We start from the raw sequence: 17,688 nt of genomic DNA, 5'->3' as shown, positions 1-17,688 counted from the left end.
CTCCATTCAACCAGGCTGGACTGTGGACCCAAGCATTACTCTGTCCGGCCAGAAACTTTCTCTTAGGTGCAGGAATTCGGATAGACAAGGAGGTGGCTGTGACACCCTCATGATTAAGAGTGGTCCTCCATGGATGAAAATGAAGATCATGCATTGTGGACATGAGGAAAATGTCACATCTTGCTAGTACAAGTGTGATGATGGCTGGGCCTGGTGAGCTAGAAATGGCTCAGTGTGTCAGTCATTGAAGATAGAAACCTTTTTATATCCCTAGTGCCTGGTTCCCTGTGCAGCACACTGTGTTCTTCAGAAATATTCATTCAGTGAATGAATGCATGAATGAACAGCTGAATGGTAGTTAAGCTTTAAGTAAAATGGAAAATAAAAATGAAAACACAATTCAAAACATTAGAACACACACATATAACAAGATAGTGAAAATTTCATTCATTAGAATTTTATTTGTGGACAGCTCTGTCAAAAGGAATTACTGATATGTGACCAGACACCTGAGGTTGATCACTAAAGTGCCTTTGAAATGAGACTCAGTGTGGCTTTGCTGAGCACCTAGACAATTTTTGTATGCAGTGTCGGGGTAGAGTGTGGATCTGAACTGAATTCCTCAGCAATATAGAAGAGGAAAGAATAAGTGAGGGTGAGATCTGAGTTCCACTGAAGGGGGACTTCTAAGTGTTCTGCTGGATATACACAATGCAAACCTACTTGATTCTGTCACACAGAAGATTTTTGGTAGAGTTTCTTTGTTGATGGAAACAAATGTTTGAGAGGAGTCCAGAAGGAGAAATAGGAATTCAGGGCTTGGAGTGTAAAGACAGATGTTGATGTAGATTTCAACTGGTGAAAGGGGGCTAGTTTATATCTTGGTTAAGAGCAGGAGCTGGAATCCTGAGAATGCAAAGGAGCTGGAGGCTTCCGAGTGGAAAGGAGACACATCCTCCTCTGGGAGTACAGAGGAACATCAGGAGTGAATGCGTCCATCATGAGCTCTCTTAGAGAGAAAAGCTGCCACAGTGTTGGTTGGCCTGAAAAGGAAATGGGAGGAAAACTAGAACCTTCGTTATCCACACTCAGGGCACACTTAACAGTTTGATCATCTAAATTTAGGGTATAATATGTTTGTCTTCCTCATGAAACTTGAAGCCGCATAAAGACGAAGCCATGCCTGTTCTTGTTCACTGTAGTATCACCAACATTCAGCATGTGTTCCTCAAAGACCATCTATTGTAATATCCTCATATAATATACCAAGTAGCTGAGGCTTAAAAATCAAAGGATTTTCCTGAGATTGCACCATGAAGAGCAGACCCACTGCAGCCTCTCATCCCTGGAGCCCTGCATGAGCATTCTCTATTGCTGTCTACCCCATCATTCATTATTTCTGAGGAGTTTCTGAAAAATCTTGGGGGTGAGAACAGAATCTGAGAGATAATTGGGGGCTTTAGAGTCTACTAGATTACCCCAATATCCATTCTCCTTTGCAGTCATATCACTATTCTGAGACTCGAAAAGCAGCACAAGGACCCACATCCCAGTTTTCCTTGATGCTGGATGACATCGTATGATCAGATTCTGGTCAGTGGGAGGTGAGCCAGTGTGATGTCAGCAAGCCCTGGCTCACAGGATCAATAGAAGGAGCGTAGCCTCCCCTTCGCCTCTAAATCTAAGTTCTTCTCCATCAGGCTGGAATGCTGATGTAGCTGACAACCATGTAATACCACAAGGATGAGGGCACCTCTCTAGACATTGGGGAGCAGCAATTTTTGGAGTCCTAATGCCTGATGCCTTGGAGCTTCCAACTCAGGTCTTAAATACAGTCCCTCCTGAGTATCCACAGGGGATCGGTTCTAGAACCCCTGCACACACAAAAATCTGCAGATGCTCAATTTTCTTGTATAAAATGGCATTGTATTTGGATATAACCTATGTACTTTCTCCTTTATACTTTAAATCATTTGTAGATCACTTATAATACCTAATAAAATGTAAATGCTATGTAAATAATTGTTATACTGCTTATTTAGGAAATAATAAAAAGAAAAAACAAGTGTCTACCTGTTCAGTACCTATACAATTCCTGCCATTTCCTGCTCTTTTGGAATGTTTCCTGTCTCTGGTTTGTTAAATTTGCAGATTCAGTACCTACTGATATGAAGGGATTACTTTATTTTCTTGTCTAAGATATTTCTACTTTGGGTCTCTATTAGAGAAACCAAACTTACACTCTAACCAAAAGAAGTTTCTTCTCTTTTTGGAAATTACGTTTCATTTCCTAGACATTTTTGATGAATGCAGATATTTCTCCATAATATTGAAACTTGAAATTCTTATTTCCAAACAGAAAAATAACTGTAATGGAGCTGAGATGAGACGTGATTTAATGACATTTAAATAAAGAAACCTTAGGGAGGAGGATATAGAAAGGTGGGAAGGGTAGTCCCATTTGTTATGAGGATTTGCTTTCCAATCTTCTCTACCCTGTTTGACAACTCAAGAGGGTGGCTTCTATGTACCTCATCAGTGAGATTCTTTTCCTTCTGGTTTCTGGTTGAACTGAGACACTGGGAGACACCAGCAGGAGACTGGAAAGCAGGAGGGGAGTCATTTGAGATCTCCGTCTGCTGGCTGTCTGCCTGTGTGGCTGTGTGTTTGTGATGCAGGGCTTCTCCACTTGCGTGGTCATCCTCTCCCAACCCTACAGCTACAGCTATGGTTACGCTTTCAATGGTACCTGCTCCTTTCCTGTACTCTTAAGCCTAGGGGAGAAAGTCGTGCTCCACTATTGCTGCTTAGGGTGCTTCCCCAGGCATTGTCACTTTCCTTTAATGCTGCCCATCTTTGTAAATAGTCCCCTCATGAAACACTCCTCAATTATATTTCAGCCCACCTATTCCTTCCTTAGACCTTTCCTGATAGGCAAATAATAATGTTAAAAAAATGGCCGGGCGCGGTGGCTCAAGCCTGTAATCCCAGCACTTTGGGAGGCCGAGACGGGCGGATCACAAGGTCAGGAGATCGAGACCATCCTGGCTAACCCGGTGAAACCCCGTCTCTACTAAAAAATACAAAAAACTAGCCGGGCGAGGTGGCGGGCGCCTGTAGTCCCAACTACTCGGGAGGCTGAGGCAGGAGAATGGCGTGAACCCGGGAGGCGGAGCTTGCAGTGAGCTGAGATCCGGCCACTGCACTCTAGCCTGGGTGACAGAGCGAGACCCTGTCTCAAAAAAAAAAAAAAAAAAAAAAAAAAAAAAAAAAAGTTAAAAAAATAAGTAAAAAGAGTAAACCTCCTTTTACAACAGTTCAGCTGTTGGAAGTCATGCCTGCAAGTCCCCTTGCTCCTTAAATGAATGTAAGAGACAGTATTGTCTCCATGATAGCAGATTGAATAAGTGGAATAAAGGGAGTGATGTGGGGAGGTGGATCAGAAGGGAGAAAGTTCTGCCTGACCCCATTTGGAATTCACACAGTCTGGACTGCCAGCACTCAGTTTCCAGAAGAAAGCTTCATGTCGCCTGCCTTTTCCTGAAACAGGCTCATGACCCCCTGCATGTAGCTCCTTAAGGTGGAAACACAGGGATGTGAACTCACAGCAAAAAACATAACTTACTGTGGAAAGAAGAGAGTTCTTTGTACATACCCTTACCTTTCCTCCTCCTTCTGTCTAGAGTTGAAGAAGTGCTGCCTCTTGCTAAAGGGGTAGAGCCTTTCTGGGATTCAGTGACTTCAGAGGACCCTTTTGTGTTGTGTAATTTAGGATATATCTAGAGGAGCTAGAATGAGAGCTGGTGACCAATCCAGGCTTATGAAGATACTGGGCAGCCTTGTGATTTCTTGTATGAGGACTGCAGGCAAATCAGAGGCCAGAGCTCTTTGAGCTAAAATCTCTATCTGAGATGTTTCTTGGCCTTTGTCCCATTTTAAATACATCTCAGCCATTCCAATCCCGTCCCATCTTGTTCAACTCTTTGTAATTAATTGTTGTTTTGAATCTTTATAATCAATTTTGGGACTAAGTATCAATATCAGGCAATGTGAGCTTGTGCTGTGAGGCATTGTAGGTACTCATCATTTTTTATGGCTGCATAGTATATATGTGTGTATGTGTGGTATTTTCTTTATCCAATCTATCATTGATGGGCATTTGGGTTGTTTCCAAGTCTTTGCTATTGTGAACAGTGCTGCAATAAACATACGTGTGCATGTGTCCTTATAGTAGAATGATTTATAATCCTTTGGGTATCTATCCAGTAATGGGATTGATGGATCAAATGGTATTTCTGGTTCTGGATCCTTGAGGAATCACCACACTGTTTTTCACAATGGTTGAACTAGTTTACACACTCCCAACAGTATAAAAGCATACCTATTTCTCCTCGTCCTCTCCAGCATCTGTTTAATGCTTTTTAATTAAGCAGACTTTTTAATGATCGCCATTTTAACTGGCGTGAGATGGTGTCTCATTTTGGTTTTGATTTGTGTTTCTCTAATGGCCAGTGATGAGCTTTTTTTTTCATATGTTTATTGGTCACATAAATGTCTTCTTTTGAGAGGTGTCTGTTCATATCCTTCACCCACTTTTTGATGGGGTTGTTTTCTTTTTTTCTTGTAAATTTGTTTAAGTTCCTTGTAGATTCTGGATATTTGCCCTTTCTCAGACGTATAGATTGCAACAATTTTCTCCCATTCTGTAGGTTGCCTGTTCATGCTGATAATAGTTTCTTTTGCTGTGCAGAAGTTCTTTAGTTTAATTAGACCCCATTTGTCAATTTTGTCTTTTGTTGCCATTGCTTTTGGTGTTTCAGTTCTGAAGTCTTTGCCCATGCCTATGTCCTAAATGGTACTGCCTAGGTTTTCTTCCAGGGTTTTTATGGTTTTAGGTCTTATGTTTAAGTCTTTAATCCATCTCGAGTTAATTTTTGTATAAGGTGTAAGGAAGGGGTCCAGTTTCAGTTTTCAGCATATAGCTAGCCAGTTTTCCCAACACCATTTATTAAATAAGGAATCCTTTCCCCATTGCTTGTTTTTGTCAGATTTGTCAAAGGTCAGATGGTTGTAGATGTGTGACATTATTTCTGAGGCCTCTATTCTGTTCCATTGGTCTATATATCTGTTTTGGTACCAGTACCATGCTGTTTTGGTTACTGTAGCCTTATAGTATAGTTTGAAGTCAGGTAGTGTGATGCCTCCAGCTTTGTTCTTTTTGCTTAGGATTGTCTTGGCAATACGGGTTCTTTTTTGGTTTCAAATGAAATTTAAAGTAGGTTTTTTCTAATTCTGTGAAGAAAGTCAGTGGTAGCTTGATGAGGATAGCATTGCATCTGTAAATTACTTTGGGCAGTATGGACATTTTCACAATATTGATTCTTCCTCTCCATGAGCAGGGAATGCTTTTCCATTTGTTTGTGTCCTGTATTATTTCCTTGAGCAGTGGTTTGTAGTTCTCCTTGAAGAGTTCTCTTTGAAGGGAGAATGTACAAGTTCTCCCTTGTATGTTGTATTCCTAGATATTTTATTCTCTTTGTGGCAATTGTGAATGGGAGTTCACTCATATTTGGCTCTCTGTTTGTCTATTATTGATATATAGGAATGCTTGTGATTTTTGCACATTTTGGGCTGAGACAATGGGTTTTTTAAAATATACAATCATGCCATCTGCAAACAGAAACTGACTTTTCTTCTTCCTGTTTGAACACCTTTTTGCCTGATTGCCCTGGCCAGAACTTCCAATGCTATGCTTAATAGGAATGGTGAGACAGGACATCCATGTCTTGTGCTGGTTTTCAAAAAGAATGCTTCCATCTTTTGCCCATTCAGTATGATATTGGCTGGGGGTTTGTCATAAATAACTCTCATTATTTTGAGGTGTGTTCCATCAATACCTAGTTTATTGAGAGTTGCTAGCATGAAGGGGTGTTGAATTTTATCGAAGGCCTTCTCTGCATCGATTGAGATGATCATGTGGTTTTTGTCATTGGTTATATGTATGTGATGGATTATGTTTATTGATTTGCGAATGTTGAGCCAGCATTGCATCCCAGGGATGAAGCCGACTTGATTGTGGTGGATAAGGTTTTTGATGTGCTGCTGGATTCGGTTTGCCAGTATTTTATTGAGGATTTTCGCATTGATGTTCATCAGCGATATTGGCCTGAAATGTTCTTTTTTTGTTGTGTCTCTGCCAGGTTTTGTTATCAGGACGATGCTGGCTTCATAAAATGAGTTAGGGAGGTGCCCCTCTTTTTCTATTGTTTGGAATAATTTCAGAAAGAATGGTACCAGCTCCTCTTTGTACCCCTTGTAGAATTCATCTGTGAATCCGTCTGGTCTTGAGCTTTTTTGGTTGGTAGACTATTAATTACTGCCTGAATTTCAGAACTTGTCATTGGTCTATTCAGGGATTCAACTTCTTCCTGGTTTAGTCTTGGGAGGGTGTATGTTTCCAGGAATTTATCCATTTCTTTTAGATTTTCTAGTTTATTTTCATAGAGGTGTTCATAGTATTATCTGATGGTAGTTTGTATTTTTGTGGGATCAGTTATAACACCCCTTTTTCATTTTTTATTGTGTCTATTTGATTTTTCTCTCTTCTTTATTAGTTTGGCTAGTCGTCTATCTATTTTGTTAATCTTTTCAAAACACCAGCTCCTGGATTCATTGATTTTCTGAAGGGTTTTTCATGTCTCTATCTCCTTCAGTTCTGCTCCGATCTTATTTATTTCTTGTCTTCTGCTAGCTTTTGAATTTGTTTTATCTTGCTTCTCTAGTTCTTTTCATTGTGATGTTAGGGTGCTGATTTTAGATCTTTCCTGCTTTCTCCTGTGGGCATTTAGTGGTATACATTTTCCTCTAAACACTGCTTTAGCTGTGCCCCAGAGATTCTGGTACATTGTGTCTTTGTTCTTATTGTTTTCAAAGAACTTATTTATTTGTGCTTAATTTTGTTATTCACCCAGTAGTCATTCAGGAGCAGGTTGTTCAGTTTCCATGTAGTTGTGGGGTTTTGAGTGAGTTTTTTAATCCTGAGTTCTAATTTGATTGCACTGTGGTCTGAGAGACTGTTTGTTATGATTTCCATTCTTTTGCATTTCCCAAGGAGTGTTTTACTTCCAATTATGTGGTTAATTTTAGAATAAGTATGTTGTAGTGCTGAGAAGAATGTATATTCTGTTGATTTAAATGGAGAGTTCTGTAGATGTCTATTAGGTCTACTTGATCCACAGCTGAGTTCAAGTACTGAATATTCTTGTTAATTTTCTGTCTCGTTGATCTGTCTAATATTGAGAGTGGGGTTTTAAAGTCTCCCACTATTATTGTGTGGAAATCTAAGTCTCTTTGTAGGTCTCTAAGAACTTGCTTTATGAATTTGGGTGCTCCTGTATTGGGTACATATATATTTAGGATAGTTAGCTCTTCTTGTTGCATTGATCCTTTTACCATTATATACTGCCCTTCTTTGTCTTTTTTGATCTTTGTTGGTTGAAAGTTTGTTTTATCAGAGAGTAAGATTGCAACCCCTGCTTTTTTTTTTTTTTTTTTCTTTCCATTTGCTTGGTAAATCTTTCTTTAATCCTTTATTTTGAAACTATGTGTGACTTTGCAGGTGACATGGGTCTCCTGAATACAGCACACCTGTGGGTCTGGATTCTTTATCTAATTTGCCAGTATGTGTCTTTTAATTGGGGCATTTAGCCCATTTACATTAAAGGTCAATATTGTTATGTGTGAATTTGATCCCGTTATTATGATGTTAGCTGGTTTTTTTGCCCATTAGTTGATGCAGTTTCTTCATAATGTTGATGGTTTTAACAATTTGGTATGGTTTTGCAGTGGCTGGTACCAGTTGTTTCTTTTCATATTCCTTCAGCACTTGTAAGACAGGCCTGGTTGTAACAAAATCTCTCAGCATTTGCTTGTCTGTAAAGGATTTTATTTCTTTTTTGCTTATGAACCTTAGTTTGGCTGGATATGAAATTCTGGGTTGAAAATTCTTTTCTTTAAGAATATTGAAATATTGGCCCCCACTCTCTTCTGGCTTGTAGGGTTTCTGCAGAGAGATCTGCTGTTAGTCTGATGGGCTTCCCTTTGTGGATAACCTTACCTTTGTCTCTGGCTGCCCTTAACATTTTTCCTTCATTTCAACCTTGGTGAATCAGACGATTATGTGTCTTGGAGTGGCTCTTCCCGAGGAGTATCTTTGTGGTGTTCTTTGTATTTCCTGAATTTGAATGTTGCATGTCTTGCCAGGTTGGGGAATTTCTCCTGGATAATATCCTGAAAAGTGGTTTCCAAGTGGTTCCATTCTCTCTGTCACTCTCAGGTACACCAATCAAATGTCAGTTTGGTCTTTTCACATAGTCTTACATTTCTTGGAGGCTTTGTTTGTTCCTTTTCATTCTTTTTCCTCTAATCTTGTCTTCATGCTTTATTTCATAAAGTTGATCTTCAATGTCTGATATCCTTTCTTTCGCTTGATCAATTCAGCTATTGATACTAGTGTATGCTTCATGAAGTTTTTGTGCTGTGTGTTTCAGTTCCATTAGTTCATTTATGTTCTTCTCTAAACTGGTTATTCTAGTTAGCAATTCCTCTAAATTTTTTTTTTCAAAGTTCTTAGCTTCCTTGCATTGTGTTAGAACATGCTCCTTTAGCTCAGAGGAATTTATTACCCACTTTCTGAAGCCTACTCTGTCAATTCATCAAACTCATTCTCTGTCCAGTTTTGTTCCCTTGCTGACGAGGAGTTGTGATCCTTTGGAGGCAAAGAAGTGTTCTGGATTTTGGAATTTTCAGCATTTTTACACTGGTTTTTCCTCATCTTCATGGATTTATCTACCTTTGGTCTTTGATGTTGGTGACCTTAGGATGGGGTTTCTGTGTGGACATCCTTTTTGTTGATATTGATGCTATTCATTTCTGTTGGTTAGTTTTTCTTCTAACAGTCAGGCCCCTCTACTGCAGGTCTGCTTTAGTTTGCTGGAGGTCCGCTTCAGAGTCTGTTTTTCTGGGTGTCACCAGCAGAGGCTGTACAATAGCAAACATTGCTGCCTGTTCCTTCCTCTAGAAGTTTTGTCCCAAAGAAGCACCCACCAGATGCCATCCAGAACTCTCTTTATGAGATGTCTGTCTACCCCTGCTGGGAGGTGTCTCCCAGCCAGAAGGCACAGGAGTCAGGGACCCACTTGAGGAGGCAGTCTGTCCCTTAGCAGAGCTTGAGCACTGTGCTGGGAGATCTGCTGATCTCTTCAGAGCCAGCAGGCAGGAACATTTAAGTCTGCTGAAGCAATGCCCACAGCCACCCCTTTCCACAGGTGCTCTGTCCCAGGGAGATAGGAATTTTATCTATAAGCCCCTGACTGTGGCTACTGCCTTTCTTTCAGAGATACCCCACCGAGAGAGGAGGAATCTAGATAGGCAGTTTGGCTACAGTGGCTTTGCTGAGCTGTGGTGGGCTCTACCCAGTCAGAACTTCCAGGTGGCTTTGTTTATACTGTGAAGGGAAAATTGCCTACTCAAGCCTCAGTAATGGTGTATGCCAGTGGATCTTAGCTTGCTGGGTTCCATGGGGGTGGTATCCACTGAGCTAGACCAACTGGCTCCCTGGCTTCAGTCCCCTTCTTAGGAGAGTGAATGCTTCTGCCTCACTGGCATTCCAGGCACCACTGGGGTACAGAAAAAAACCTCCTGCAGCTAGCTCAGTTTCTGCCTAAATGGCCACCCAGTTTTGTGCTTGAAACCCAGGGCCCTGGTGGTGTAGGCACCCAAGTGAATCTCCTGGTCTGCGTGTTGCAAACACTGTGGGAAAAGTGTAGTATCTGGGCTGAGAGCACCATTTCTCATGGCATGGTCCCTCACGGCTTCCCTTGGTTGCGGAGGGATTTCCCTCACCCCTTGTGCTTCCAGGGTGAGGTGATACCCCACCCTGCTTCAGCTCACCCTCCATGACCTGCACCCACTGTCTAACAAGTCTCAGTGAGATGATCCTTGTACCTCCGTTGGAAATGCAGAAATCACCTGCCTTCTGCATTGATCTTGCTGGGAGTTGCAGACCGGAGCTCTCTCTGTTTGGCCATCTTGCCAGCCACCCCAACCATAATTTCATATCCAGCCAAACTAAGCTCCATAAGCAAAGGAGAAATAAAATATTTCCCTGACAGGCAAATGCTGAGGGATTTTGTCACCACCAGGCCTGCTTTACAAGAGCTCCTGAAGGAAGCACTAAATATGGAAATGAAAAACTGGTACCAGCCACTGCAAAAACACACCAAAATATAATGACATATGACACTATGAAGAAACTGAATCAACTAATGTGCAAAATAACCAGCTAGCATCATGAGGGCAGGATCAAAGTCACACATAACAATATTAACTTTAAATGTAAATGGGCTAAATGCCCCAATTAAAAGACACAGACTGGCAAATTGAATAAAATGTCAAGACCCATAGGTGTGCTGTATTCAGGAGACCCATCTCAACCTATGCAAAGACACACATAGGTTCAAAATAAAGGGATAAAAGGAAGATTTACCAATCAAATGGAAACAAAACAAAACAAAAAAAGGCAGGGGTTGCAATCCTAGTCTCTCATAAAACAGACTTTAAACCAACAAAGATCAAAAAAGACAAAGAAGGGCATTACATAATGGTAAAGGGATCAATGCAACAAGAAGGGGCTAACTATCCTAAATATATATGCAACCAATACAGGAGCACCCAAATTCATAAAGCAAGTTCTTAGAGACCTACAAAGAGACTTAGACTCCCACACAATAATAGCAGGAGAATTTTACACCCCACTGTCAATATTAGACAGAGCAACAAGAAAGAAAGTTAACAAGAATATTCAGGATTTGAACTCAACTCTGGACCAAATGTACCTAATAGAAACTGACAGAACTCTCCACCCCAAATCAACAGCATATACGTTCTTCTCAGTGCCACATAGCACTTATTCTAAAATCAGCCACATAATTGGAAGTAAAACACTCCTCAGCAAATGCAAAAGAATGGAAATCATAACAAAGAGTCTCTCAGACAACAGTGCAATCAAATTAGAACTCAGGATTAAGAAACTCACTCAAAACCACATAACCACATGGAAATTGAACAACCTGAATTGAATAACTAAATTAAGGCAGAAATAAAAAAGTTCTTTGAAACCAATGAGAACACACAGACAATGTACCAGAATCTCTGGGACACAGTTAAGCAATATTTAGAGAGAAATATTAGTACTAAATGCCCACAGGAGAAAGCAGGAAAGATCTAAAATCGACACCCTGACATCACGATGAAAGAACTAGAGAAGCAAGACCAAACAAATTCAAAATCTAGGAGAAGATAAGAAATAACTAAGATCAGAGCAGAACTGAAAAAGATAGAGACACGAAAAACCCTTCAGAAAATCAACAAATCCAGGAGCTGGCTTTTTGGAAAGATTAACAAAATAGATAGACCACTAGCTAGACTAATAAAGAAAAAAAGGAAGAAGAATCAAATAGATAAAATGAAAAGTAATAAAGGGGATATCAGCACGGAGCCTACAGAAATGCAAACTACCACCAGAGAATACTATAAACACCTCTATGCAAATAAACTAGAAAATCTAGAAGAAATGGATAAATTGCTGGAAACATACACCCTCCCAAGACTAAACCAGGAAGAAGTCAAATCCCTAAATAGACCAATGACAAGTTCTGAAATTCAGGCAGTAATATATAGCTTACCAACCAAAAAAAGCCCAGGACCAGACAGATTCACAGAATTCTACCCAAGGTACAAAGAGGAACTGGTACCATTCCTTCTGAAATCATTTCAAACAACTGAAAAGCAGGGACTTCTCCCTCACTCATTCCACGAGGCCAGCATCATTCTGATACCAAACCGAGCAGAGCCAAAACAAAAAAGAAAACTTCAGGCCAATATTCCTGATGAACATCAATGCAAAAATCCTCAATGAAATACTGGCAAACTGAATCCAGCAGCACATCGAAGTCTTATCCACCACGATCAGGTCGGCTTCATCCCTGGGATGCAAGGCTGGCTCAACATATGCAAATCAGTAAACGTAACCCATCACATAAACAGAACCGATGACAAAAACCATGTGATTATCTCAATAGATCCAGAAAAGGCCTTCAGTAAAATTCAATATCCCTTTATGCTAAAAACTTGTGGGGAAAAGAAAGAGAGATCAGACTGTTACTGTGTCTACGTGGAAAGAAGTAGACATAAGAAACTCCATTTTGTTCTGTACTAAGAGAAATTCTTCTGCCTTGAGATGCTGTTAATCTGTAACCCTAGCCCCAACTCTGTGCTTGCAGACATGTGCTGTGTTGACTCAAGTTTAATGGATTTAGGGCTGTGCAGGATGTGCTTTGTTAAAAAAGTGCTTGAAGGCAGTATGCTTGGTAAAAGTCATCCCCATTCTCTAATCTCGAGTACCCAGGGACACAATACACTGCAGAAGGCCACAGGGACCTCTGCCCAGGAAAGCCAGGTATTGTCCAAGGTTTCTCCCCATGTGATAGCCGGATATATGGCTTTGTGGGAAGGGAAAGACGTGACCGTCACCAGTCTGACACCCGTAAAGGGTCTGTGCTGAGGAGGATTAGTGAAAGAGGAAGGCCTCTTTGCAGTTGAGATAAGAGGAAGGCATATGTCTCCTGCTTGTCCCTGGGAATGGAATGTCTCGGTGTAAAACACGATTGTATGTTCTATTTACTGAAATAGGAGAAAACCACCTTAGGGATGGAGGTGAGACATGCTGGCGGCAATACAGCTCTTTAATGCACCAAGATGTTTATGTACGTGCATATCAAAGCACAGCACCTTTCCTTAAACTTACTTATGACACAGAGACCTTTGCTCACATGTTTTCCTGCTGACTCTCTCCCCACTATTACCCTATTGTCCTGCCACATTCCCCTCTCCGAAATGGTAGAGATAGTGATCAATAAATACTGAGGGAACTCAGAGATCAGTGCCCGGGAAGTTCCTCAGTATGCTGAGTACCAGTCCCCTGGGCCCACTGTTCTTTCTCTATACTTTTGTCTCTGTGTCTTATTTCTTTTCTCAGTCTCTCGTCCCACCTGACAAGAAACACCCACAGGTGTGGAGGGGCTGGCCCCCTTCAAAACTCTCAATAAACTAGGTATTGATGGAACGTATCTCAAAATAATAAGAGCTGTTTATGACAAACCCATAGCCAATATCATACAGAATGGGTGAAAGCTGGAAGCACTCCCTTTGAACAGCAGCATGAGACACAGATGTCCTCTTCTGCCACTCCTATTCATCATAGTGTTGAAAGTTCTGGCCGGGGAAATCAGTCAATACAAAACAATTAAGGGTATTCAAATAGGAAGAGAGGAAGTCAAATCGTCTCTATTTGCAGATGACAATATTGTATATTTAGAAAATCCCATCATCTCACTCTAAATTCTTTAAGCTGATAAGTAACTTCAGCGAAGTCTCAGGATAGAAAATCAGTGTGCAATAATCACCAGCATTCCTATACATCAATAATAGTTAAGCAGAGAGACAAATCATGATGAACTACTGTTCACAATTGCTACAAAGAGAATAAAATGCCTAGGAATACAACATACAAGGGATGTGAAGGACCTCTTCAAGAACTACAAACCACTGCTCAAGGAAATAAAAGAAGACACAAACAAAAGAAAAAAGTTTCATGCTCATGGATAGGAAGAATCAATATCGTGAAAATGGCCATACTGCCCAAAGTAATTCATAGACTCAGTGCTATTCCCATAAAGCTACCATTGACTTTCTTCACAGATTAAAAAAAAAACAACTACTTTAAATTTCATGTGGAACCCAAAAAGAACCAATATAGCCAAGACAATCCTAAGCAAAGAGGACAAAGCTGGAGGCATCACACTGCCTGACTTCAAACTATACTACAAGGCTGCAGTAACCAAAACAGCATGGTAGTGGTAACAAAACTGATATGTAGACCAATGAAACAGAACAGAGTCCTCAGAAATAACACCACCCAGGTACAATCATCTGATCTTTGAGAAATCTGACAAAAACAAGCAATGGGGAAAGAATTCCCTATTTAATGAATGGTGCTGGGAAACCGGCTAGCCAAATGCAGAAAACAGAAACTGGACCCCTTCCTTATACCTTATACAAAACTTAACTCGAGAATGATTAAAGACTTAAATGTAAAACCAAAAACGATAAAAACCCTGGAAAAAATCCTAGGCAATACCGTTTAGGACATAGGCATGGGCAACGACTCCATGACTGAAACACCAAAAGCAATGGCAACAAAAGCCAAAATTGACAAATGGGATCTAATTAAACTAAAGAGCTTCTACACAGCAAGGGAAACTATCATCAGATTGAACAGACAACCTACAGGATGGCAGAAAATTTTTGTGATATCCCCATCTGACAAAGGTCTAATATCCAGAATCTACAAGGAAATTAAACAATTTTTTTAAATTTTGAGATGGAGTCTCACTCTCTTGCCCAGGCTGGAGTGCACTGGCACAGTCTCAGCTCACTTGAACCTCTGACTCCTGGGTTCAAGCGATTTTCCTGCCTCAGCCTCCCGAGTAGCTGGGATTATAGGCGCCTACCACCATGCCTGGCTAATTTTTTTATTTTTAGTAGTGATGGGGTTTCACCATGTTGGCCAGGCTGGTCTCGAACTCCTGACCTCAGGTGATCCACCTGCCTTGGCCTCCCAAAGTACTGGGATTACAAGCATGAGCCAACACACCTGGCCGAAGTTAAACAAATTTACAAGAGAAAAAAACAAATGACCTCATCAAAAAGTGGGCAAAGGATATAAACAGACACTGCTCAAAAGAAGACATTTTTTTGTGGCAAAAACAAAAAACAAAAAACAAAAAAACTCATCATCACTGATCATTAGAGAAATGCAAATAAAAACAATGAGACACCATCCCATGCCAGTCACAATGACGATTATTAAAAAGTCAAGAAACAACAAATGCTGGCAAGACTGTGGAGAAATAGGAATGCTTTTACACTGTTGGTGGGAGTGTAAATTATTTCAACCATTGTGGAAGACAGTGTGGAGATTTCTCAAGGATCTAGAACCAGAAATATCATTTGACCCAGCAATCCCATTACTGGGTATATACCCAAAGTATCATAAATCATTCTACTATAAAGACACATGCACACATATGTTTATTGCAGCAGTTTACAATAGCAAAGATTTGGAACCAACCCAAATGCCCATCAACGATAGACTGGATAAAGAAAATGTGACACATATACACTATGGAATACTATACAGCCATAAAAGAGAATGAGTTCAGTCATTTGGAGAGACATGGATGAAGCTGGAAGCCATCATTCTCAGCAAACTAACAGGAATAGAAAACCAAACACCGCATGTTCTCACTCATAAGTGAGAGTTGAACAATGAGAAAACATGGAACAGGGAGAGGAACATCACACACGAGGGCCTGTTGGGTCAGGGGCAAGGGGAAAGAGAGCATTACTACAAATATCTAATGCGTGTGAGGCTTAAAACATAGATGATGAGTTGATAGGTGCAGCAAACCACCATGGCACATGTATACCTGTGTAAGAAACCTGTACGTTCTGCACATGTATCCCAGAACTTAAAGTAAAAATTAAAAAAAGTACACCTATGTTTATAGCTGCTTTATTTTTAAATGTCACATTAGAAAAAACAGCAATAGGATTATAAATCATGCTGCTATAAAGACACATGCACACATATGTTTACTGTGGCACTATTCACAATAGCAAAGACTTGGAATCCACCCAGATGTCCATCAGTGACAGACTGGATTAAGAAAATGGGGCACATATGCGCCATGGAATACTATGCAGCCATAAAAAAGGATGAGTTCGTGTCCTTTGCAGGGACATGGATGCAGCGGGAAACCATCATTCTCAGCAAACTATTGCAAGAACAGAAAACTAAACACCGCATGTTCTCACTCATGGGTGGAAATTGAACAATGAGATCACTTGGACACAGAAAGGGGAACATCACACATCAGGGCCTATTGTAGGGAGGGGGGCAGGGGGAGGGATAGCCTTAGGAAATATACCTAATGTAAATGATAAGTTAATGGGTGCAGCACACCAACATGGCACATGTATACATATGTAACAAACCTGCACGTTGTGCACATGTACCCTAGAACTTAAAGTATAATTAAAAAAAAAAAAAAAGAAAAAACAGCAATATCCTTCCACTTACCAATAATGAAACAAAGCACAGTACATCCATACAATGGAACACTACTTAGTAGTATGAAAAATTAGCAATAAGTTATCGATACTTGCAAAAACTTGCATGGATCTTGAGGACATTATGCTGAATGTAAAAAGCCAGAGTCAAATGATTAGATACTGTATGATTCTATTTATGTAACACTTTTGAAATGATGAAATTATAGAGATGAAAAATCGATCAGTGATTGGAGGGATTTGGGAAGAAGAATACTGTGGGTGTGGCAGTAGGGGGAAACCAAGGGAAATCTTCTGTGGTGAAGAAACACTTCTATATTCAATGTCATTCTGGTTATATGATCTACACATGTGACAAAATATTACGGAATAAAACATAGAGGAATATCTCACTCCAAAAATGAGTGCATGCAAACACTGGTAAAATTTGGTAAGATTGTACTGTAGATATTTGGTGAAATCTCATAAGATTTGTAGTGTAGATAATTAGATGATACCAATGTCCATTTCCTGGTTTTGATAATACATTCAATTAAAAAGTCAGTATTGCTATAGGTTGGGTGATGGGTATACAGGAACTCTATGTACTATTTTGCTAATTTCTTCATAGTCTACAATTAATTCTGAATGAAAACTTAAAAACAACTGAAAGACTGGTTCGTTGTGTGGACTCACTCCAAGAATACTAAAGTCACCAAGAATGAGGACATGGGGTATGCTGGAAGGAAGTTTGTAAACCGAGCACATAGGTAGAAGGTAATATAATTTGCATTCACCAACCCAACACAAAATTAAGCACATATTAAATTTTTATATTTGTTTCCAACAACTCTTAAAATGAATATATATACTTTTATAGACACAAGGCTGAATCATGCATCTCTGCTCTCACCAATAATTGTACATGTCTTTGATAAGAAGGCAAGGGTGCCTGCACATCTGGAATGGGAACGACAACTTTCTTCAACTTCAGAATGTCTGAGGTTGATATGTGTTATTCTCTCACATGTTTACCAGGATTTAAAAATGTCAAGTCACTATAGAAATTACGTTACAAAGAGGTTCTAGACAACACAGAATGTGAATAGGAATTTTTGGACATCCATATCAAGGCTATGCAGAGTTTAGATTTAAATTTTGATGTGACAATTACAATGGTGAATTTAACTCAAAGATTAACTATCTCCCCTACTCCCAATGTGGGCGTTTTGCAGGTGAAAATGCTGCTCCAGAGAAGGGGCTGCATTCATTGCTTCTCTCTTCTCCCCTAACCCCCACACGTTTGTTCTGTATTTTTATCCATGGCTTCTGACCCTGGAGGGCTGAACATATCCCTGTGAGGAGGGTAAGGAAAGAAGGGCATTGACTTTGTGGCTTGTCCTGTTGGCCTGACCTGCCTGGCCCTCTCTGGACTTTATATTATTACAGAATTCACTC

Source organism: Macaca thibetana, chromosome 14 (assembly GCF_024542745.1).
Source record: "Macaca thibetana thibetana isolate TM-01 chromosome 14, ASM2454274v1, whole genome shotgun sequence".
NCBI classification, from domain to species: domain Eukaryota; kingdom Metazoa; phylum Chordata; class Mammalia; order Primates; family Cercopithecidae; genus Macaca; species Macaca thibetana.
This window is presented reverse-complemented; position numbering follows the sequence as displayed.